This window comes from Schistocerca cancellata, chromosome 6 (genome assembly GCF_023864275.1).
Source record: "Schistocerca cancellata isolate TAMUIC-IGC-003103 chromosome 6, iqSchCanc2.1, whole genome shotgun sequence".
NCBI lineage: Eukaryota > Metazoa > Arthropoda > Insecta > Orthoptera > Acrididae > Schistocerca > Schistocerca cancellata.
The window spans coordinates 119,323,643-119,350,268 of record NC_064631.1 but is presented as its reverse complement, the minus strand read 5'-3'; positions in this window follow the sequence as shown (position 1 = coordinate 119,350,268).

The window sequence follows — 26,626 nt, the reverse complement described above, 5'->3', positions numbered from 1 at the left end:
TAATCTCTGGCACGCTCCCCGTGAGACCCACATTTCCAACTTACTGGCCACACACTACATTTGTAGTGCCCCTGCCCACTTTACTCATTACCCGCGGCAGTCAATCCACCGATCTTTCCGGACGAAAGAACAGACACCACCTTCATATAGATAAGGCTTACCGGCCAATGATCTTCTTCAGTGCGGATGCGTTCGCATTGCCCGAACTCTTACGGGCATCGGTAGATTGATTGCCGCGAGTAATGACAATAGTGGGCAGGGGCACTACGAATGTGTAAGTCCCTTCAATCGCACTCTCCTCTGTGTCCTCGATGGCTCTGTCGGACAGTTTCCTTGTAATTTGCCGCACGATTGCTCGGCGTGTTCTGTCAGAGAGGCGCTAGCCCTCTGTAATAATAATAATAATAATAATAATAAACTGAGTAAAGGAATCAACGATCAACTTGAACGAATGTCCTGCGACGTCCGCACAGACCAAACGCAACCAACGATAGCGAACAAAATGGAAAAAAACGGCAGAGCGTCAATCATGTAAGCAGGAGATCCCAGGTTGAGTCCAGGTCGGGGCACATATTTTCAACTGCAATCTTTGATTTTTATCAACGCCTGTAACCAGTTAATGGTCTGGATTTCCTTGTAATTTCATTCTTCGAGAGCTGCAAGACATGTCTGAAGGAACAGATACCGTCTTCATATTTTCATATCCATCAGAGTCGGTTGTACGTTCTGATTGTTTCTAGCTTGTTTTCATTGTTGTAGGTATCTACGTGGTTGTTCAGCAGTTCTTTGATGTATTTCCTCCAGTTACCTAAATTTCCTTCATTCGTAGTGATCAGTTTTTCATTTTCGTCCTTCATTATCACAGACTTAGACCTGTACTCTTTTCTATAGCTATTAGATGTCCTGTAAAACTGTTTGTTGTGGCGTAGCAAGACAGCCACACCACTCGGAGGTAGCCGAAAGGCACGCTAACTAATGCAGACGGGCGTGAAGTCTGAAACAGGATAACTATTGAATGGTAGCAAGAAAAGTACGTAGTTGCTTTATACTTAACTTTTATTCTCTGATGAATACAGCGTTCTTCTTGAGACATTTATACTATAACTCTCAAAGTAGGTAAGGCTAATGGCGCCTTGCTAGGTCGTAGTCATGTGCTTAGCTGAAGGCTATTCTAACTGTCTCTCGGCAAATGAGAGGAAGGCCTCGTACGTCTAGTCGCTAGCAATGTCGTCCGTACAACTGGGGCGAGTGCTAGTCCGCCTCTCTAGACCTGCCATGTGGTGGCGCTAGGTCTGCAAGTACTGACAGTGGCGACACGCGGGTCCAACATGTACTAATGGACCGCGGCCGATTTAAGCTACCACCTAGCAAGTGTGGTGTCTGGCGGTGACACCACACTGTTTACTATTGTTCTGGTTGTAGTCATCCTCAGCCTTCTATATCTGTTTGTACATGAATTCCCTTTTCTCTGGCCTTATTATACTTTTCATTTCTCTCGTGGCTTTTCTGTTTGTTGTTTGTTTTCACGGTTATTATTGTTCATCATTGCCTGTCTGGTTCTCTTCCCGTCCTGTACTGCTTTTCTACACGGTTCACTGAACCATGAATTGGGCTTATATTGCTGTTCTCATCTCCTTGTAGTTCAAGAGCTGTCCCCCTCATAACTGTTGCTATCTTCTTCCATTTTGCGTTGATATTTTCATCTTCTTTTCTATTTTTGTCATTTTCCAATTCAGCGACTCTATTTTTAAGCTTAATCTTAAACTGTGTATTCACCTCCTCCACTTTTAGCCTACTCACATCTTTTACCACTGTTGTTCTTACTTGGTGATTTTGGTAATGAGTGTTTCGACTACATTAGCACAAGAGAATGGTCAAATCCTATCTCAGTCCCTCTCATTGCCCTAACATCTGTTATTGCCTTTTCATGTTTCTTTTTGTCTATCAAAACATGGTCTATTTGGTTCCTAGTTAATCCAATATACATTGGCAAAACTGTTCGTATCATCAATGACTCATATGTTGAACATCATCGCTATATGCGATTATTACAACCTGACAAATCTGCGGGGGCTGAGCACTATGTTACAAGCGGACATATGGTGTTACACAATGAGACATAAGTGGGTGCAAACGCCTCGCGTTACTGGAATTGTGTTTTAGAAGAATCTATCAAATCAGTTAACCGTGATAATGGATACCAGTTGAGTAAAACTTGGAATCCTGTTTTATCAGATGTTAAGAAACAACGGCATTTGAACAGGTGGGCTCTGAGTAAAAATTGTTAACGATATATCGTTTTTCGACAGTATTCACCACTGTAGGCGCTGCAACCCTTATTCCGCTAACGCGCTTGAGTATTACCGTAGCGTATGCGCTTTCGTGTTTTCGCTGCACATAAAAGTTCCGTCCTTCACAGTATGGTCAGTTATCGGCGAGAGTGGCTTAGCTTTTCTCACCTGATGATGACCGCCAGGTGGACCACCGAAATATTGCGTGCAGATGAGTGTTTGATCGGACGGAAGACCCCACAAAAACTGGATCTGTTAATACGCCGGGAAAGTCTACATTGTCATATCACTGCAAATTACGTTTTTTTTAAGTCAATAAGTAGGCCTGGAACGATTTTTCGATTTAAAAGTCACTATTGTTCAATTTATAAAGGGAAAGGGAGTGCAGGAACGAAAATTAGAACGTCCGGAACAGACTGCAGACTGCATTTTAATTGGACTGCCCACTGTGGTAACAACTTTCGATACCACACTTGTTAGGAGTTGCAGTTATCGACTGCGGTCCGTATTAGAATCGTTGGACCCGCGAGTCGCGACCAGTGCCGCTAGCGCAGCTCCGCGGCTTGTATCATGTTTCTAGCGAGCTCTCGTCCATTCTTGGTCGGGCCGTCAAGTAGTAAAGTAGCATAGCCTTCAGCTGATACGAAGCAACCTCTAACAAGGCGCTTAGTAACATATGTCTTAAGTGAGGCCTCAATAGCGGTCTGTTTATATGTATTCAGCCAAGAAGAATCCTGCACAACCAGTTAAGTACAATGTATATTTTTTTACCAACGACCCTTATTTTAGTCGTGGCAGATCCAGAACATGCAGCCAGCACCTTATCGACGTTACTGACAAACCTGCTGTGATTTATATGTTTCTGTTTAGCGCTGGCCACCAGTCAACATTGGCGACGACTGATTCGTCGTCATCATAACACCCACTGCCACAGTAAGGCATTGAATGGTAACTTGATTTGATGGGGACGCATTAAAAAAGAAAAACCCCGTTGTACATATGACACTTTCTGACAAAGACAGACCTACCCCATTAACTCAATGGCGTTAAAGGAACTGCATTTTCTGAAGAATTCTATGTGGCCTTGAGAGGGCTAGAAGGATAGCATCCTAAACTTTTGGGGGACATTGCCAATCTTACATCTGTTTTCAAGCTGATTTCTGGATCCCTTGCTATTTCAGTTGGAAGCGCCCCTGTGCCCCTGTTTGAAATGCGAGGTAATTCCCGTTCTTAATGTTAAGACTGTCTAGGACACCTGCATTACTTTCGTCAGGTAGAATATCTACATCCTCACAATGCGGCCGCTAAAGTGCTACAGTATTTCGAGTAACATATGCATGTGAAACACGTTTTTTTCTACTATGAAACTAAATAAATCACGATTATGTGGCAACCTGAGTGCGAAAACAGTGGAATTTTCCATATGCTGACAGAAAAAAATATATTACATTGGCGCGCCAAAATTATTTAAATAATATTTATAACTTGTTTTGTTTTTTATCTATATGTAATGCCGGACGCTGTGGCCGAGCGGGTATAGGCGCTTTAGTCCGGAACCACGCGGCTGCTACGGTCGCAGGTTCGAATGCGGCCTTGGGCATGGATGTGTGTGATGTCCTTAGGTCAGTTAGGTTTAAGTAGTTCTAAGTCTAGGGTACAATGATGACCTCAGATGATAAGTCCCATAGTGCTTAGAGCTCTTTGAACCATATCTATGTAGTTGATAGATGTGAAATATAAAACCAACTCGTATGCATTGTGACTGCACTATCTTTCAAACGCTGCGCATTCACAGTTTCTCCCTCTTTCGCCTGCTTCCAGACAGCGAGGCGTGGTTTGGGGCAATTGTGCAGCCTGGTTGATCGCTATGGCACTCCTGCCAGAGCACGGCTCATGAACCGAATCCTTGACGGCCCCTGCCGTACATGAACACGGCCACCACCTAGAATCAGACGATATCTGGACTCATCTGTGAATAACACATTTCGCTAGTGACGAAGTTGCCATTTGACACGGGAACTGCAGAACTGAACGCGATCTGCCAGATATTATGTAATGTGGGGTACTCGAACAGGTCGTAAGGTCCTTTCTCGTAACCTGTTCATCACAGTGCCATCGGACTCAATGGCTCCAGTGGCTCTTGGCAACGCAGAGATGGCCCAAAATCGGTCTTCAGGTGTTGTTGTAATGCGTCGGCTACCTTGCCCAGCTCCCTTGTGTGCTGACCTGTCTCCCTGTAGCGTGTTCGCAACCTATGGATGACACATGGAGGGGCACTGGAATCTGCAGCAACCCAACCGAAAGGCCATCCTCTTTTGATCGAACAGACCGCCCTTGCAACCTACACATGCTTTACGATGTCACATTGCACGAAATTGGGTTAAAAAAACGTCGACAGATAACAACTGTTATCTGTGTAACCCAGTAGAAAACACTGGGACACCGGTAGTCACTTCTTTCTGAGGGGTCACCTTACACTGTAATGCGTAACACAGCTAACAGAGGGCGAATGATTTTAATTGTTACCTACATTGAAAGCGGTGAAGCCTTCCATTAATTTATTAGAACAGTGTGTAAATATCTTTGAACCAAGAGCTGATAAAAAAAATTTTGGCGTCATATTCTTGTTCTTCGATCACAGTTTGCCTGGAAATGACTATCTCTGTAAGGCCAGAGACAACTACAATTTTTTTGATTGTAATAGGCATCTGCAAATGCTCTCAGTTCGAAAAGGGTGTAGATGTGCGAGTGGCTATGTCTCTCTCTCTCTCTCTCTCTCTCTCTCTCTCTGAGTGTGTGTGTGTGTGTGTGTGTGTGTGTTTTTTTTGTTTGGTTTTGTGGCAAAGCATAATGCATAATTCCCCAAAATACTAATGAGTGTGGTTGCGTCAAGATGCGGTTTGTCTCGAGGTAACCTGACAAAGGAAGTACCTGCACACACGGATAAAACCATATGTTAGGTATTTATGAATGATGCGTTCCAAGTCTACTGCACACAGAGTGCGGAAACTGCGCTTCGCGGAGTTGCCGTGCTGCAAGTGGCACTGTGTTCCCTCCTGGCGTTCAGAGTGCGCAAAAAGAGGACTGCAACGCGAGGAGGCAGGGCCGGAACGGCTCACGAAAATAAGCAGTGTGAAGCGATATTGCCAATTTCCGAGCTCTCTATGTAAATAGTATTTGACACGCGAAGGGTTCCACGGGGAAATCGCCGAATAAAGCAGCGCATTTCGAGAGAAGAAGTGCGTAGCGAAGGAGCGAAGCAAAGTGCGCCCAATTTGTTTTCGGGAAGGTGCCGCTGTGCCCGGGTGTTGCGAAAGGGCCAGGTTGCGCAGCGAAGGGCGCCCGCGGAGGAGAAGGGCACGGCGTGCCTCATCTCCCACTCATCCCTCCACTTTTCGGCTCCAGATTAATTCCGATTCATTAATCCTGTCAACCCTTCTGCTGCCTTGTATTTACATACAAAATGGCAGTCGCTTGCGGCAATTTCTCCCACCAAAATTGCTTTATGTCTCTGGGGAACGACCAGGGGAAGTTGTGAGGGCCGAAGATGGAATCGTCCAAAAAAATAATGAGTGAAATTGTAGCTTTATTTAACAGGCTGCTTCACTAGTGAATCACAAAAGGGTGAACCGTCGGTGTTACATCCTGAGTAAATACCAGGAAATTTGTGGAAACAGTGGTTTGAATTTATACATCACAGTATAAATGCCTCTTCATTGCCTTACAACTGTCAGTAGCCAATATTGTTTTCTTTAACTTATTTCTCACCATTAAATTTCCGTCCATCTGAAGGCACTACATACAGTTACAGCATAAAGAACTTAAATAACGCTCAATAAACACTTTTCAGAAAGGCTGCTCAATTTGAGGGTGGCATTTCACATTACCTTATCCTAATTATAGGAGGCTTGTTGTCCAACCGGAAAATTGATATTGGCTATTTTATTTACTTCGAAGGTGTCGTTTGTCCTGTGATATCCATCATGTTGCTGTTAGAAATGTTTGTTTAGTTATCAGGCCTGGTGCTCTAGTGGTAATGTTACCAGACAATATTACCAGAAAATGAAGACTGATGGATTGTTGGTTTAATCGGCTGCAAAAAGTCATAAATGGAGGTACACAGAAAAGTAAAGTTTCAGTCATTAGATGACGAATAAGGAACAAAAATGATTCAGTAACACAACTCAAATAAAATAACTGGAATTTTCATCAGCTTCGCTGACATTTATGACTTGTAAGCTAGACCGCAATAGAGACCTTAATGCAATAAAACGCCTCTTTAAAGGATAGAGTTTGAACAAGCAAGCTCATAATAAAGAATTGTATGCTTTACGTTTATTAAGGATATTAATGATGTGTAACATAAGACCGGTGTTGTCACGCAACTTACGCAACTAGCATGTAGCATTATTCAGATGGTTTGTATTTACCGTGTCTCGAAATACAGACACATTCTTAAATTACTTAGCAGCTGCAAGGAATTTCCGCTGTGTGGACAAACTGAGAACGTCAATGAACGTTGTGCACACTCCCACAAGTAATTTCCACTCACATTTTGTTTTTCACCACAAACGAAACCACAAAACGAACCTGCCAGCGAGCACGAGGGGCTGTCACCTCAATAGACAGCAAGTACTAAATGTCACACTAGTCAGTGGGCAATTAGGAACAAATCCGGCTGAGGGGGGGGGGGGGGGGGGGGGAGGGGGGGCAGGGGTGAAACAGTGACAAAAAAACCAGCGATGTGGTACAATACTGAATGCTGAGCGTTTTCGAAACGTACAATTCCTGCACGTGCTGATACGTGCATTTGTCATTCACCGGGAATTTAGAGACTTTCTGGCACACCGCATTCTGACTTTCTTGGTCACGACGAACACTTACAGAAACTGCTTTCGGAACTTTAATGTACACGCCCATTCCTCAAATGAATACCTATAACATTTCGAATTGTTGGCAGCTCCAAAAGTCGGGACATTTGACCTCTCCCGTGAGGTTAACATGTCCAGTGAAAATCGCGTCTTGCACTTCTATGTGGTTGTCAGGCACGTGTCTCGAAACTTAAATATCGGGAAACTGAATTCCACTCGAAACAACCACGTATTTCTGTCTGCCTCTAAAACCGTCTACATCCGTCTAGAAACTCTGCAAGTAACGGCTTTTGGACTGGAACCCCCTTTAAACTGTAGGTCTCCTTTCTTCCGCACGATTACTGGGGTGGGTTCGGGATATGCACGTCCAGTTGAAAGACTCTGAAACACCCCCATATTGTCAGCGGCCGAATGATGTGGTGGCGTTACCTGTAATACCCATCACCTAATGCATAAGCGGATAAGCGCTAAGCACTGGCAATGGCAAGGAAAGCGTTTCTGAAGAACAGAAATTTGTTAACATCGGGTTTAGATTTAAGTGTCAGGAAGTTGTTTCTGAAAGTATTTCATGGAGTGCAGCCATATATAGAAGCGAAACGTGGACAATAAATAGTTTAGACAAGAAGAGAATAGAAGCTTTCGAAATATGGTGCTACAGAAGAATGCTGAAGATTAGATGGGTAGATGACATAACTAATGAGGAGGTATTGAACAGAACTGGGGAGAAGAGAAATTTGTGGCACAACTTGACTAGAAGAAGGGATCGGTTAGTAGGACATGTTCTGAGGCATCAAGGGATCACCAGTTTAGTATTGGAGGGCAGCGTGGAGGGTAAAAATCGTAGAGGGAAACCAAGAGATGAATTCACTAAACAGATTCAGAAGGATGTAGGTTGCAGTAGGTACTGGGAGAAGAAGAAGCTTGCACAGGATAGAGTAACACGAAGAGCTGCATCAAGCCAGTCTCAGGACTGAAGAATACAACAACAACAACAACAACAACAACAACAAGCGCTAAGCGGTTTTGGCCGCTACGGGAGTTGTTTTAGTCGGATTACTACTGCTCGATAATGCCATATTCAAAGAATAGAGGCTTTGCAATAGTCAGTGTCGCGAAAAGTTTGTACAAAGTAAAGTTACTGGAGATACTGCATTCACTGCTGTTGCTGTACGACCCTTGACTGTAGTCAGAATTACTAGAAGCGGAGGCACATAGGCGGAGATTTTTTCACGTCACGCCACCCCCTACTTCTTGTCTCCACTGAAAAGAAAATCACATGCTGTTTGATTAGACGACCAAGGATGCCAGTGTGCAATCTGAGATCAGTATGCCCACTGTTGCCACCCCATTACAAGTACAGCTCATTCATAAGAAATAAGCTTATATACAGAACTAGAGCAGCGGTGGTCCGACCCGTTGAAAAATTAAATTTTAGGCATTTTTTACAACTGTGGAAAAAGCAACATGAATGAGAAAATAAGCAAGCTAGCGGCGCTAGGAAGAACATTGCTGTCAGCTACATGAACCAGCCACATACAGCTGACACAAGAAAGACCCCTTTATTATGAGGCCTGTGTTGGTAAATTAGCTGAAATTTTTTAACACCCAATATAATCTATGTGCTTGTCTGAGTAGTGCCACGAGAGAATAAACTCGAAATTACATCAACAGCCTTAAGCTGCGAGAGCAGGTTCAACCTCCATACAGCTGATACGTAACTATTACTGGAGTCTGGGGCACATATCATGACACCAACCGCACATAATCGCTTATTTATGATGGTTAAAGAGAATTACTTAAATTCCTTTGATGCACATTGTAGCTGATAACACATCCCACAAGTTATTGTGATAAATGGGATCAAATACAGTTATTTTACGTTATTGGTGGAGAAAAAGCTAATGAACATTACAGACACACTAAGGTGTCCTGAAGTGATGTTGCGACACAGTGATATTTACTTCCGTAAATTAAAGCTGAAGTAATTCTTATATTTAAGACTTTTATTTGCTAGCTGTGGGGTAGTACAGAAGTTCTCCGAGGGACTAAACTTAGTTATGTAAGTAGATTACTACTCCTAAAAATTCTTGATGCATGTGTACGTTTCTGTGTTTTCTGATTTAAGGACAACGTTGCTGCTCAGGATAATTGGTGTTTCGTTTTGCTTAACGTCTTCCACAAAGCAATTTTTTTTGAGTCCGTAAGTCTGTGGAAGTTATGGGCAAAGCTGTATTTATGGAAGTGCATTCTGATGACAGACAGCTGATGGTGAGCAGGTTTTAGATCAATGTAATGTACTGCTTCTCGAGGACGCTATTCTCAATATCAAAACTGGCGTAAGTTTTCCTCTTATTCTTTTTATTAAGACTAGGTTAATATGTTTCCCACCTCTATTCTTATCATACATGTAATCACGTTTGCTCTCAAAATGGAAGGTGGTGGGAGAGGTGTTTGTCAGTTGAAGGAGCACAACCTCTAAACTACAGTTTATCAGAGCATCCATGAACACGCATCTCTGGGTTAGAACTTGCAGAAAGTTTTGCTTCCACCCCAAGGTTTAACGCACTCCGTCGAAATCTTCTCTCGATTCTACTGATTAAGTGAGAGCGTGAGAAATCAAGCTCTTGACTTACACTTCGGAATGCTTACCTAACCTTTGTGGTTCACTTGAGTCTGTCATACATGTGTCCTTCAATAATAACCATTATTACACAAAAATGTGTAAACAGTGCCCCGATGCTTTAAGATACTGACATAATAACTGCTGAAGTCGACAGCTGGGAAACATTTTACTATGTGACGTAAAGGCCATTCCTTTACTACATTTCCAGGTGTCCGCGTTTATTAGTTTAATTTGTTTGCGATAGATTTCGAAGCAACTATGGTTTCTGTTCAAGTACTTTAGTACTGTTGTCGATGAGGTATATCAAAAAAAGTATATCCTGTTAATGTATCGCAGCATTCTCCAGTGCCGCAACTGTAAGACTGTCAAGATCACATTAAATGCTAATGAACTCTGTAATTTTACAGTTGCGACACAGGAGAATTCAGGGAGATATTAAAACACTGCTAAAGGGTTAGGAATTGTAGTCATAGTGACAGAGAATTCGATAAACACTTGAAAGGAATAGCAGTAAGAGAAAAGGCATAACTACACATATCAAAATGTGTTTCTTGAGTGCGTTTAATATCTTTTCATGGTAACAGTGGCAGGTCTCATGATCTGTATATGGAAAGCCAACACTGCCAACGAAGTCGAGCCGCTCAGGGCCCAGCTGTGCGACTGCCGCTAGTTTCTGGAAGTAGGCTGAGTGTAAATTCTCGCAGATGCAGAGAGACGTGTTTCACTTTCCAGTCCAGTGCAGCCAACCTTTCGCTAAATGTTGGCAGCTTGTTGGCGCATCCATCACAGCGCGCGACACCTGACATGCTCCACCGTCCTTCAGCTCCCGCCGTCACGTCTCTGCTGCCATCTGGCGGCTAAAGGACGCGACCAACTGTGAGGCGCGGGACAAATGCCACGCGCTGCTGCCGATCCCGAAACAAATGACATCCGTCGCGGCACGCCTGCTCAGCGATCACGCACCACGGCCGTGCTCTTACGTCTTGCCACACCACGTTGCCTCGCTGCCATTCCAGACCGATGTCGCAGCGACCATTGGAAGACGGACAGATTAATTAACAGGCTCTCTGTGTTGCAGGCAAAGACGCCGAGAGAAGAAGAAAGGGCGAAAGGCTAGGTGGTTGATGGCGCTTAGCAACAGTACTGTGTCTGGAAATTTGTCTCTGGGAAACGGGTAATTTCCGTGAAGTGTTGAGTATCGAAGTCGCGACCTCCGAGCGAGGTGTATTGAACGCGTGACTCTCGAGGAGGCAAATATGATACTATTTACAGCGTTCAGAGGAGCGACGACAAATGACCATGTTTTTAACTTACATTTACAAAGGACACTAGTAATTTCACTTACTTTATTCGTCAGTCACAACTTTAGCGTGGATAACTCCACGAATGGCGTAGGCAGTGTAATGACACATTCCGACGCAGAGACATACAATACCTTAAAGGCTGCGCCAAAGATTAAATTGAGAGGGATGTAGAATATAATCTCTGTAATGTTCATACTGGATTCTCTTTTGTTTCATACTCCAAGAAGGAGTTAAGATACACTTTCGATTGTTACCTTGTAGGTGATGGACGTAATTTTTTATGTGTGCGGAAAGGCAGCCAGCCGGCCGAAGTGGCTGTGCGGTTCTAGGCGCTACAGTCTGGAACCGAGCGACCGCTACGGTCGCAGGTTCGAAACCTGCCTCGGGCTTGGATGTGTGTGATGTCCTTAGGTTAGTTAGGTTTAATTAGTTCTAAGTTCTAGGCGACTGATGACCTCAGAAGTTAAGTCGCATAGTGCTCAGAGCCATTTGAACCAAAGGCAGTCATTTTGTTAGTATTTATGATTTGTGCGACGAGCAGAGCAAGTCTTATTGTCTTGTGAATAAAAAAACTTAGTATCTCAGTTTTACGGGAATTATTTAAAGCGACGTAGCATTATATTTCTTGATTTCCACCGTCTTCGTGAAGTAAACCGATGCCGACTTAGGAAGATACACGTGGTCAACAAAGAGAAGAACATCGATGGCGACTTATGAATTAATATTGTGGCAGAAGGACTAATTCTACGTCTGAGGTGAGAACTCTAATTAAATCATCAATGACGTAGAATTCAAAAATGTTATTAATCGGATTTGTAAATTATATTACAGGCAAATTTCACGCCGCACTGAATTTGTCCGCATTCAAGCTGGTCAATACAGTTCGTATAAAAGCCTGTCAAAAATTCTTAAGTTACAGTTCCATATACATAATTTTTTCTCTTTTCAAAAAATAAATAAATAATTTAATTTATTTTATTTATTTCGCCACAGCAGCCGGGAGCAATCTTGTCTTTCCATAGCCAGGGTTCACCCATGCCATATCTCTCAGAAATATCGATAGAGTCTCACACGGAAACGTTTCGCCAGACAATAGCAAATTGTGGAAGTGTAGATATTGGAACATTTATAGTTCGGCTCGGTCTCCTCGGTCTCTCTCTTAACTGAGGATTTCAAAGATTCTGTAAGTAGGCTGTTTAGGTTTTGTTATTGGTAACGCCACGTAGCGCTCTGAATGAAAATCACTGGCTGTGCTGCGTGCAGTCTTTGGCTAGTTTGCATTGTTGTCTGCCATTGTAGTGTTGGGCAGCGGCAGCTGGATGTGAACAGCGCGTAGCGTTGCGCAGTGGGAGGTGAGCCGCCAGCAGTGGTGGATGTGAGGAGAGAGATGGCGGAGTTTTGGAATTTGTCATGAACTGCTATATATATTATGACTATTAAGGTAAATACATTGTTTGTTCTCTATTAATATCTTTCATTTGCTAACTATCCCTATCAGTAGTTAGTGCCTTCCGTAGTTTGAATCTTTTATTTAGCTGGCAGTAGTGGCCCTCGCTGTATTGCAGTAGTTCGAGTAATGAAGATTTTTGTGAGGTAAGTGATTTCTGAAAGGTATAGTTTAATGTTACTCAGGACCATTCTTTTGCAGGGATCTTTGATAGTCAGATTGCGTTGCGCTAAAATTAATGTGTGTCAGTTTAGGCACAGTCGTGTACAATTGTTTTAAGGGGACGTTTCAATTCCCATAACAGCTCGATATTCTTGGTGTGGACCAATGTGCCTTCCGAAGATAAATTCAACGGAATGGTTCACAAATACGTGATCTACGCCTTCTTCTTTCAAAATATATCTTCCATTTTCTACCTTCTGTTTAGTTTTTTAGAAAACGTTCTGTCCGGTACTTCTCAGTGGCGATATGTGACTCATCGATTTCTACAACCTTGTTCTCACTAACGATGGGGACACTTTCATCGTGACAATAACCTAACACGCTTCGAGACATAAACCTTAGCAGTCCCAGACAATATTCTCCGTCTCTTCAGAGTCTGACGCAGTACCTGGTAACGTGTGTTCTTTAACTTAGCACGGCATTATAATGATACTCTTCTCGAGGATGTATTTGAAGGTAAGAAATCATATTTTGTCCCTGATTGAGGTCCTTTTCTTGCATTTTGTGCAGTACAACTGAAAATCGAAAGTCTTCTTAGAAAGGTTCACACACGTCTTCCCATGCCAACCGACGCAATTTCTCAAAAATGTTCATGTGTGTGTGTGAGTTCTTAAGGGACCAAACTGCAGAGGTAATCGGTTCCTAGGCTTACGCACTACTTAAACTAACTTAAATTAACCGATGCTGAGAACAACACACAACCCATGCCAGAGGGAGGACTCGAACCTCTGGCGGGAGGGGCCGCGCAGTCAGTGACATGGCGCCTCTAACCGTACGGCCACTCCGCGCGGCGCACGCGATTTCTTAGATCGAGGGTTCGGCAACAATTCATACTCTCAACACAACGGTGAACAATTTTCTAGTTACGTATGGGCGGTGTGAACTAATGACAGGTGACACTAATCAAACTCGATACTATACGGGATTTAGTCACTATCAACATTGTTCTACGACGTTCCATTGTATCATAATCACCGCCTCGAAAGCCACGTGTTCGAAATACATCGTTCAGAGTGTGGTAAAAGTGGAGATAAGCGTATGGCATCGTTGGCCGGGAGGCCCCATCCGGGGAAGTTCGGCCGCCAAGTACACGTCTCATTTCAGTCGACGCCACACTGTACGACATGCACACCGTTAATGTTGTTGTGGTCTTCAGTCCTGAGACTGGTTTGATGCAGCTCTCCATGCTACTCTATCCTGTGCAAGCTCCTTCATCTCCCAGTACCTACTGCAACCTACATCCTTCTGAATCTGCTTAGTGTATTCACCTCTTGGTCTCCCCCTACGATTTTTACGCTCCACGCTGCCCTCCAATACTAAATTGGCGATCCCTTGATGCCTCAGAACATGTCCTACCATCCGATCCCTTCTTCTGGTCAAGTTGTGCCACAAACGTCTCTTCTCCCCAATCCTATACAATACTTCCTCATTAGTTATGTGATCTATCCATCTAATCTTCAGCATTCTTCTGTAGCACCACATTTCGAAAGCTTCTATTCTCTTCTTGTCCAAACTATTTACCGTCCATGTTTCACTTCCATACATGGCTACACTCCATACAAATACTTTCAGAAATGACTTCCTGACACTTAAATCTATACACGATGTTAACAAATTTCTCTTCTTCAGAAACGCTTTCCTTGCCATTGCCAGTCTACATTTTATATCATCTCTACTTCGACCATCATCAGTTATTTTGCTCCCCAAATAGCAAAACTCCTTTACTACTTTAAGTGTCTCAATTCCTAATCTAATTCCCTCAGCATCACCCGACTTAATTCGACTACATTCCATTATCCTCGTTTTGCTTTTGTTGATGTTCTTCTTATATCCTCCTTTCAAGACACTGTCCATTCCATTCAACTGTTCTTTCAAGTGCTTTGCTGTCTCTGACAGAATTACAATGTCATCGGCGAACCTCAGAGTTTTTATTTCTTCTCCATGGATTTTAATACCTACTCCGAATTTTTCTTTTGTTTCCTTTACTGCTTGCTCAATATACAGATTGAATAACATCGGGGAGAGGCTACAACCCTGTCTTACTCCCTTCCCAACAACTGCTTCCCTTTCATGTCCCTCGACTATTATAACTGCCATCTGGTTTTTGTACAAATTGTAAATAGCTTTTCGCTCCCTGTATTTTACCCCTGCCACCTTAGAATTTGAAAGAGAGTATTCCAGTCAACATTGTCAAAAGTTTTCTCTAAGTCTACAAATGCTAGAAACGTAGGTTTGCCTTTCCTTAATCTTTCTTCTAAGATAAGTCGTAAGGTCAGTAATGCCTCACGTGTTCCAGTATTTCTACGGAATCCAAACTGATCTTCCCCGAGGTTGGCTTCTACTAGTTTTTCCATTCGTCTGTAAAGGGATGAAATAATGATGAGAACATCACATCACCCAGCCCCCCCAGCGGAGAGAAATGTTCAACCCAGCCGGGAATCGAACCCGGGCCCGGTTGCATAGGAGGCGTTGCGCGCTACCACCCAGCTGCTGTCCGGTCTGCCGCACTTTCAAATACACACGCCGCCATTTACGCTGCAGCGTTTGCTGTAGACGCCACCGCTACGCGAGAGCGCTGTCACGAACGATTACGCCGCTGCCAATGAGATGCGAGCATAGCTTCTCCGGAGCTCCAGCTGCGAGTGAGTGCACTTACGTTCGAACGTTCATGCACTGGGCCCATCCCGTGTGTTAGCTGCAAAAGATTTACAGAGTTTCATAATGGCCAGGGCTCGACCTCTTCTGAATAGATATTGTATTGAAGAGTGACAGATTTATAAGTATTTTGTATCTGTATTTATTTCTACATTCAAATCTATTGTTAGCTACTGACTCTGCAGCTTCAGCAACAAAGTTACGTATTATTTGTAACATTCGATTTCAGATGAGTAAATTAATGTCTGAATCCTCTGTTCGTGAACAACACCTGTCCTCGCTGCTGTACGCTCTAAATTACCACATAGAGGAGTTCGACCGAGACTTCGATATGCAACACTTCTTAGAAAATACCGGGAAATGAAGTGGGCCGAGCGATTTCGCTTTCCATTCCCCATGTGGAGCATAAGTGCCACACTGGCAAAGCGCTCTGTTTCACGCCAATGAGTTAGTTATTCCCATCACGCAATAAATCAAACGTTGACAGTCAATAAGAAAAGGAAAAAGGTACTTATGGTTGAATGTGTGGCACAATCACACACATGACGAATATTCGGCAGTCGTTATTTTCAACTGTTGTAAAAATGTCTCTTGTGACCCCATACCGTTGTCGAAAACCCCTTAGGGGCGCCGGCACGGTAGCTCAGCGTGTTCGGTCAGAGGGTTAGCTGCCCTCTGTGATAAAAAAACTGAGTTAATCGACCAACAACGAACTTAAACGGATGTGTTACGACGTCCACCCCGAGCAGATGCAACAAACGAAAGCGAACAAAAAGAGTTTTTTTTTTTAAAAAGGGGGGGGGGGGGGGGTGAGCAACACACACCCTAATCTGAGAGCATATTTATATGTAATGTTGACGTCGAGAATTCTTTCGCTAAAATTATTCTCGTTTATTCTGAATCAGTTCCTGTTGGGGACTCTCTTCAAACCTTGTCTTATTGCTTCGATTGATTTCCTCCTTGCCATCATAATTATGCAGGAAGAAAGAAATACAAAATCTTGGAAGGTGTTGAGGGGTGTTTACTACTTTCATGTACGGTTTATAACGACAGTTCGTGAAATAAATTTAGGTCGTTGTACAGGTTTCGCCGATTTTGAACTCTGCCATCAATGTCATATACTTCATCCCGGGATTTGCTGTTAACGTTATTGACTCATTCAGAAGATACAAACACGCCGAAACTTACGACTGACAGCTTGCGGGATACATTTGGACGACCAGTGCGGGCAGAAGGCTAAGCGATCTTTATTGCTGTCACGAACTTACGTCCCCGGTTGGGGATCATAAGGATAAGATCACAGCACGCGCAAAGGTATTAGACAGTGCTCCCTTGAGCTAATCGCGAATGTGATAAGAAGGAAGATCGATATTATTGGTACCAAGTACTCTACACGGATTCCGGAATGTCTAAGTAAATGCAGACATGGGACGTCGCTCGGGAGGTGCGAGTACAGGGATAGCTCGCTGGCACACGGCCGTGTAAAGGGGACGGTTGATGGGTCGCGGCCCGCCCCCTGCTACGCTGGCGACATCTGGCGGCGGCTGGCCACAGCACTGCGGTGCGAGAGGGGCGAGGGGGCACAAGGGGAGCTCGCGCGCTGATCACTGCGGGCGCACAAAGCCGGATAAATCATAAACGCCGGCAGCCCCGCAGTCTGCCGCCCGCCGCCAATTAGCCCCGGGCCATTCGTCGTGTTGCGTTACTCACTGTCGGCGCCGCCATTAATTTGGCGGCGCTGTGCGCCGGCCTGGTCTCCCGTGACCCGTGGCCATCCCCCTCCCCCGCACCGTCCTCTTCCCGCCCCACCCCCCCCCAACACTCCTCCTCGTGCCGGTAGATGGCGCTGTTTAAAGCCGCTGCTCTAGGCAGCGCCGGGCGCTCCATCTCTGCCCGTTGGACGGCGCAGCGCCGCTCTGTCATCTCGCCGCCGCCTGTCTCCACCCCTAAGGGCCGAAGCAGATAACATCTTTCAGCAAACAGATACCGCGTTACGCAGCTGTAACACAATTACAAATATTTACTCTCGCATCTTGTGTCACACTAACGGGTAATGAAATAACTGCTTATTGTCATTAACAACATTACTTCAGCAACCGGGGAAGAAAGCGATACGTCCGCCGCTCGTGGTCTCGCGGTAGCGCTCTCGCTTCCCGAGCACGGGGTCGCGGGTTCGATTCCCGGCGGGGTCAGGGATTTTCACCTGCCTCGAGATGACGGTGTTTGTGTTGTCCTCATCATTTCATCATCATCCAGAAAAGTGGCGACATTGGACAGAGCAAAGATTGGGTGCTGATAACCACGCAGTTGAGCGCCCACAAACCGAACATCATCATCAGAGAGCGATACAACACTTTTCAAACTTAATCACATTTTGTGCTAGATACGCTTGCCTAACTCCTGTATCCATGATATCACATGACAAAAATAAATATGTTCTTTGATCTATGTTTACTACACCGATTTCAAAAATGTTTCCATTTTATCAACTTTCCATAACTCAAAGTTTATTTTATAATTAGTTACAATAAATTTTATTAGGAGACCGTACTATTACTTCGCGAAAAGTCACACTGTTTACCTAGCCAAAGACACTGACACAATACTAGGCTTTCACTGAGTCGGAGAATTTTTATGTCTGGGACTATATACATAGTCCATGAACCGACCATGTACCGGGTGATCAAAAGGTCAGTATAAATTTGAAAACTGAATAAATCACGGAATAATGTAGATAGAGAGGTACAAGTTGACACACATGCTTGGAATGACATGGGATTTTAACAGAACCAAAAAAATACAAAAGTTCAAAAAATGGCGCTTCATCTGATCAGAATAGCAATAATGAGCATAACAAAGTAAGACAAAGCAAAGATGATGTTCTTTACAGGAAATGCTCAATATGTCCACCATCATTCCTCAATAATAGCTGTAGTCGAGGAATAATGTTGTGGACAGCACTGTAAAGCATGTCCTGAGTTATGGTGAGGCATTGGCGTCGGATGTTGTCTTTCAGCATCCCTAGAGATGTCGGGTCGATCACGATACACTTGCGACTTCAGGTAACCCCAAAGCCAATAATCGCACAGACTGAGGTCTGCGGACCTGGGAGGCCAAGCATGACGAAAGTGGCGGCTGAGCACACGATCATCACCAAAGGACGAGCGCATGAGATCTTTCACGCGTCTAGCAATATGGGGTGGAGCGCCATTCTGCATAAACATCATACGTTCCAGCAGGTGTTTATCAGCCACGCTGGGGATGATGCGATTCTGTAACATATCGGCGGCCATTCTGCATAAACATCATACGTTCCAGCAGGTGTTTATCAGCCAGGCTGGGGATGATGCGATTCTGTAACATATCGGCGTACCTGTCACCCGTCACGGTAGCAGTTACAAAACCAGAATCACGCATTTCCTCGAAGAAAAAAGGCCCGATAACGGTAGACGTGGCGAATCCAACCCATACCGTGACTTTCTCGTCGTGCAATGGAGTTTCCACGACAGTTCTAGGATTTTCGGTAGCCCAAATTCTCAAGTTGTGGGCGTTGACAGACCCTCGGAGCGTGAGATGAGCTTCGTCGGTTCACAACATGTTACTCAACCAATCGTCATCTCCCGCCATATTTTGAAACACCCACACCTCAATGCCCTCCGCTTTACTAAATCGCCAGGTAACAGTTCATGATGCCTATGGATTTTGTACGGATAGCATCGGAGGGTAGGCTTAAGTGTCAACTAAACAGTAGTGTATGGAATGCCGGTGTGACGTGCGACTGCACGAGCGCTGACTTCCCCGTGCATAGGCGAACCCGCTACAGTCTCCATTTCTTCCTGAACTGTCTAAGCAGAATTACACCTTGTGCTCGGTCGGCCACTACGGGGTCTATCGTCTAAACAACCCGTGGCTTCGAACTTCGAAATCATTCTCGCCACAGCTACATTTGTCAACGGATCTTTACCCGTTCGAATCCTCTTCCTATGGCGACAGGATCGTAACGCTGAACTAGCACATTCCCCATTCTGATAATACAGCTTCACTAAAAGCGCCTTTTCAGGTAACGTCAACATGCTGCGACTGCTGGGGCGTCTGATTCTCTCTCTCATTACAGCTCCTTTTATACATGATTGTCATGTGCAGTCACTGACGTTTTGCTGTCCAGTGCCATCTGTTGGACATTCTGTGAACTTTTTTTTGTTCTAATAAAACCCCATGTCATTCCAAGCATGTGTGTCAAATTATCTACATTATTCCGTAGTTTATTAAGTTCTCAAATTCATACTGACTTTTTGATCACCCGGTACATCACCAAAACAGGGAAACAGTTGCTTCCATCGCAACATGTTAATCTGATCTTCATCAATTAGTCTGCAAGAGGTCTTCCACAAAATGGATCCTACTTTAAGCATTTGTTTCTGAATATTCCCTTCATCAGTCAAGAAAAAGTGACAGCTGGAACTTTATTTGGTCGTCAAATTAGCTTAGTGGTGATAGACCACTTATTTGAGAGTACAATGAATGTTAGAGAAATAGAGCCATGGAGAGCCACCTGTCTCTTACTGAAAATTTTCTAGGGAATAAGAAACATCCAGGGAAGAACTCCGCTGTCCAGACCATGATGTAAGACTTCAGAAGTTGAATTGTAAGTTGAATGTAAAGAACCACTTTCTGTATTCATGTTCCACATTAAGGACAGATAGAAGAGGTACCATGGAAGTTGGAGTTAAAGTGCAATGACCAACCATACTTGGATGTTGAGCAGGAACAGTAAGGACTAACGTACTGCGAGGAAATAAGAAAAGAGAGAGTATGGAAAAGAAATTATGTTGCTGAGGGACTGTCCATACCATCCTTAGTATATGGCTACAAAAAAGTCAATAATTATAAAAGAAATGGAATTTGATTGATCTTTAAAATATGGACGTTTACTTTGTAATTATCATGACGTGACTGACCAAAATGAAGTAATTTTCAGAATCAGCATTACACGTTAATTCTAGAACACCTACTTTATAGATGTCATCTGTAAAAAAAAAAAAAAAATTGAACTCTAGGCCTCTAATCATTACGGTGCGCATTGATTGAACATGTAACATTACATTACATCCAGATACGAAATACGTTTAATTTTCATTTACTGAGCTACATTGGTTTTTGGTAAAATATTTTACACATTTTGAATGGAAACACACATTACGTTTTTGAAATATTCTACAATATTTATTACTTTCGTTCACATACCTATTTTCAGCCTTTACACAATCATTATGTGCAAAGATCAATATGTATGGCTGTGAAACTTATAAGGGAGCAAAGATTTTAGACTAGTGCTTCTGCAAACTATTTCAATTCGTTTTCAGAGATGTCAACTGTTTAGGTGGTAAGTAAAATTGTCTATTATAAATGGTATTTTGACGACACCATCATCTCAATACAAGGGGTCACAATAATGTTCAAAGGTTAGACTTTCCATTCATATGCATCCATCCTTACAGTTCCCAATAGAAATTGAAGACAACAAGAGAAAAATTTTTTAGCTTTAAGAGTGGAAAAGTATAATGGTAGACATCAGTTTAACACATACAGAAAGACTACAGCCATTCACGTAATAGTCGAAACCTAGTGGCGCATCCCATCACATAGAAATATGCCTTTTTTAATTCTACGAGTGCGCTGGGCAGAGTTCTAAGATCAAAACACAAGTAAAGAAATAAATATCCTAAAATACATTGCAACAAAAAAATGGTTTTGACCCTGAATTAGTAGAGAAATTATATTTAAAAAAATAAAAGTTAAACAGAAGTTAGGTATTTTAAGAATATCAATATTATTAAAAACACCTGTTAAATCACTACTATTCTTAATACAGCACTTTTGTAGGAATACATAGATGTTGTAGATGATATAGTCAAGTTTCTCACAAATTAAGTATCTTGGGCAATTAACAGAATTAACAGTGGGCCTTAACACAATACCATTTTTGGGTATCTTGGGTTGACACTGAGGCTCTGGTGATTTAGGATTTATTACCAGTACTTATCTTTTTTCAGAAAACAGAAATTGAATACTATTTATATTATTTTAAGGGTTCTTTGCAGAAAGGCTGTGGTATCTCCACCTAATTTTGTGATGTTATTAGCTTCAAAGAATTCATACGTTTTGGTTATGTAAACAAAAGTATACATGAAGACAAGAGAGTTTCCTTTATCGCCTTTCAGAACTAAAGCTCGGTTTTCTGTTAGCTTTGAATTAATCTCTTTTTACTAAATGATATTCAGACTTGTTAATTTTAGACCTCTTATTTTCTTTTATGTGGTGTTGTATATGTTGTGGATTGGAAAGACAGCCAACCCACTATGACAGGAAGCCGAAAGGCACGCGTTTAAGCTCACGCAGGCTGGCGTGAGGTCTGGAACAGGACGCGGATTTTAGACTTCAGAAATAAGGAGGTAACTGGTAGAATACTCAACTTAAATCCACAATAGGTGAACATCGCTCTTGACGGTACATGTTATACAGCATCAATAGTAACTGGTAATGGCGCCTTGCTAGGTCGCAGCAAATGACGCAGCCGAGGGCCATGCCAACTATCGTCTCGGCAAATGAGAGCGTAATTTGTCAGTGAACCATCGCTAGCAAAGTCGGCTGTACAACTGGGGCGAATGCTAGGAAGTCTCTCTAGACCTGCCGTGTGGCGGCGCTCGGTCTGCAATCACTGATAGTGGCGACACGCGGGTCCCACGTATACTAACGGACCGCGGCCGATTTAAAGGCTACCACCTAGCAAGTGTGGTGTCTGGCGGTGACACCACATTCCTGCCCCGCAAATCGGCGGACCGTTGTGGTTTAAGGCTTCCGCCCGCCGTGGAGAGGACCCCATGTTGGCGTATGCGACGAGATGTAGAGCCTAACAACAGGCGAGTCTGTGCCACCCGCACCCTGCCATTCGGCCCGAAGGGAGCTAGGAAACGACTGAAAACCTGCTTCAGGGTGCACGCCAACATGCGGTGTATGCGCCCTTAGAGAGACAGGAGGGGCCGAAGGGTCGACCTCCATAGCGCCGGGGGACCCGACGGGCGAAGACGACATATGGTCCGGAGAGGGCAAGAGTTCCATGTCGGAGGACAACTGGTCACGGGAAGCGATCGACGGCGCGTGACCCAGGGAGGCGCCCGGCGGTTGCAGCGACGCGTCCACTGCGGGCGCCGCCGGCGGGAGAACAGGCAGCGGCAGGGGCCGGGGGCGCGTCGCCATGGGGCAAAATGGAAGGCAGCGTCGGTAACACCTGGGGCTGAGGCGAGGCAGTGCATGGGTCCCCAGGGCGCTGACCGGACGGCACCGTCGCTGAAAGCAGACGGGGAGCGGCAGATTCCGTGCGACGACAGAGGCGCAGCTGATTGAGATGCCGACGCACCTCACCAGAGGCCCCCAAAACCAGATACATCGCGCGGCAGAGGCAGCAAAGAATGCGCCCTTCCAGCCAACGCCGTGAACCTCGATAGTTGCGATAGTAGACAACGTCGCATGGAGCAAAAGCAGGTGTCTGCCGCTGCACAGGAACCTGATGCGGCGGATGTAGCAACGACATCATGGTGCGATGAGGGTGACCGTGAAGCAACTCAACCGGCGAGCGACCATCGCGAGGCTGAGAGCGATACAAGGACAAAAGGAGCAATAACGCGTCCTCCCGAGAATGGGACTCTTTCAACTTCAACATCTGTGACTTGAAAGTCCTGACCAAACCTTCAGCGGTACCCTTTGACTGTGGTGAAAACGGCGCGGACGTCAGATGTTGAATACCATTGGCCTTGCAGAACGACTGAAATTCTGCGGACATGAATTGTGGGTCATTGTCGGAAACAATAGTCTGTGGAAGACCTTCAATGCTAAAGATAGCGGATAACGCTTGGATGGTGGCAGAAGACGTCGTGGAAGACATCCGGACAACAAAAGGAAAATTACTGAATGAATCGACAACAACCAACCATCGAGCATTCCAGAAGGGACCAACAAAATCGATGTGTCAGCGTTGCCAAGGGGAAGTGGCTTTTGGCCACACAAAGAATTTCCGCGGTGGAGCTGATTGTTGTTCAGGACACACCATGCAAGAAGAGCACATATTCGTAATCGCGGCATCAATTCCGAACCAAGTACAGTGCTGACGAACAAGTTGTTTCGTTCTCACTATACCCCAATGTCCTTGGTGGAGAAGCTGTAAGACAGAGGACTGTAACGAACGTGGGACCAGGACCCTGGACTGATCATTATCAGAACGCAACAGCAAAACACCACGTCATACAAAATGTCTCTCCTTGTGAGCAAAAAATCGGCGAACCAACGGATCCTCGATCCGCGACTTTGACAAGGGCCATTGCGTAGCAACAAAACGCAGAACGGTAGCAAGGACAGGGTCGGCAACTGTGGCTGTTGCTACACGACGAAAATCAATCGGAAACGATTCGACCACGTCATCGGTTTCCGCATCAATTAACATGCAAGCAAGTTCGGAACAATCGAATGCTCTATCCTCAGCAACAGGCAAACGGGACAACGCATCGGCGTTTCCGTGCTTAGCAGTGGACCGATACAAGATATCGTAGCGGTACTGCGAGAGAAAAATAGACCAGCGAATGAATTTCTGCGCTGTACGTGGAGGTACAGGCTTGTTCGGATGAAAAATCGATGTCAACGGTTTGTGGTCTGTTATGATGGTAAAGTGACACCATACAAGAAATCATGAAACTTGGTAACACCAAATAAGAGAGCCAATGCTTCTTTCTCGATCTGTGAATAATTTCTTGGCGTTGACGAGAGCAATTTGGACGCAAAGGCAATAGAGCGATCGTGCGATCCATCTTTGTGCGCAAGCACAGCACCGATCCCGAAATCCGATGCATCCACCATCAACAAAAGGGGCTTCTGGGGATCGAATGGCGTAAGGCAAGTACTGGAAAGCAACGCCGATTTCAACTGGCGAAAGGCGCGTTCACATTCCGTCGTCAAGACGAACGGAACAACCTTACGGCGTAAGCGATTTAGCGGAGCTGAAATGGAAGAGATGTGGCGCACATATTTATGGTAATAGTTAATTTTTCCCAGCACACTCTGTAGCTGCTTCAAATTCTGCGGCGAAGGCAAGTTTTGTATGGCACGGAGGTGCTCTGGACTGGGATGTAGGCCTTGGGCATTAAGTACATGTGCCAGATATGGCAAATCACGAGCAAAAAACACACATTTGTCCTTACGCAAGCGAAGACCATTTTGTCGCAAGACCTGAAATAATGTTCTGAGATTGGCTAAATGCTCTTCTTCCGTATTTCCGGAGATCACAATATCGTCCAGATAGTTTGCTGCAGTAGGGACCGACGCACAAACAGTTTGTAAATAGTGCTGAAACAATGCGGGGGCGGATGCACACGCGAATGGCAGTCGTTTGAATCGATACAAACCAAGATGCGTGTTAACCACCAAGACGCGCTGGGATTCTTCGTCCACCGGTATTTGCAAGTACGCATCTGCTAGGTCCAACTTCGAAAAATATATACCCGGGCACAGTTTGTCAAAAAGATCTTCCGGGCGGGGTAAAGGAAAAGTTGCAGTCACTAGCTGTGGATTCACTGTTGCCTTGAAGTCCACACAAAGTCTCAATTTTCCGGAAGGTTTTTGCAAAATCACTGAGGGTGATGCCCAGAGAGAAGTCTGCACACGTTCAAAAACACCTTGTGATTCCAAATCGTGTAATGTTTCTGCGACCTCATCACACAATGCGCGGGGAACATTGCGCGCTCTGAAAAATTTCGGTTGCGCGTTGACTTTCAGTGCCAAACGTGCTTTATAGTTCTTAGCGCAACCAAGGACCGGTGCAAAAATGTCTGCAAATTCTTCACATAGAAACACTGGCTGAAGTCACAGTGTGGTTCACTGATAGGATCTGATTGACTATAGACAAGTTAAACAACTGAAATAAATCGAAACCAAACAAGTTCACTGCAGAAGAAGAACGAAGGACGTAAAATGACCCAAGTTTTGTTTGTCCCTTGTATGTTGCAAGAAGGCTGCACTGTCCTAACACAGGGATCGCTTGTCCTGAATAACTACGTAACTTAACATTTGCGGCACTCAACGGAGGTTTGCCCAGCAGTTTTTAAGTGTCTTGATTGATCAGTGAAACTGCTGATCCGGTATCGAGCTGGAATGGTATCACTTTGCCATTAATGTCCAAATCTACAAAAAGTTTATTGTCCTGCTGACGACAAGAGCGACTGTCTCGTGCATCGTGAACTGACACTGGTACCGAATCACTTGCAACTTGACGGGATTTCCGGCGATGTCGATGCACACTATTTGTGGGACGAACACAGTCACTATTAGAGAGGTTGGCACTGGGAGGAGTGGCATGAACTATATGAATTTCCATGGGCGAAGTTTCACGAGCCTGAGTATCCTTGGTTCGATTTCGGCGCGAAGCAAACGGCCTGGAATGGTTGTGAGTTTCCGACCTGAGCTTTTTCTGGCTAACACTCTGAACATGTCCTTTTTTATTACAGAAAAAGCAAATAGCTTGGCGTGACGGGCAAGTCTCACGCGAATGTCTAGTAGCACACCACGGGCATGATTTCACTGCATTTGCTTGCTGGCGCGTTACGCGTGGCTGGGAGCCAGGCGGCTTTGGCGCGGCTGGGCGCGAAGACTGTTTACTGTTCTGTGCAGCTCGCCCGGCGGGCCGGTGATCCTGACACACGGGTGGCGAAATTTCAAATGATTCCTGAGCAAAGTCAAGTGTGTCCTGCCGATCCAAGATGTCCATCACTTGTTGATGGGAGGGATTGACTACTTTCAAAATCTGTTGCCGTATACGAACATCAGAAACGTTCTGTGCAATTGCATCACGTACCATAGTATCTGAATAAGGGAGTCCACATTGACACTCAAAAGCACAATCCCTAGTAAGGCCTTGCAAGGTTGCAACCCACTCCCTATTAGTCTGACCGGCCGTACGTTTTGTACGAAAGAAGGTATACCTTTTTGAAACTACATTGACTGATTCTTTGAAATATGCATCTAATGCAGACAAAATTTCGTCGTAGGACAGAGTGGCTACGTCGGGTAGGGGAAATAATTTGACTATCACACGGTACGTGTGAACGCCGACGGACGAAAGGAGAAAAGGCTGCCGCTCATTACCTTGAATTCTGTAGGCGGCGAGATGG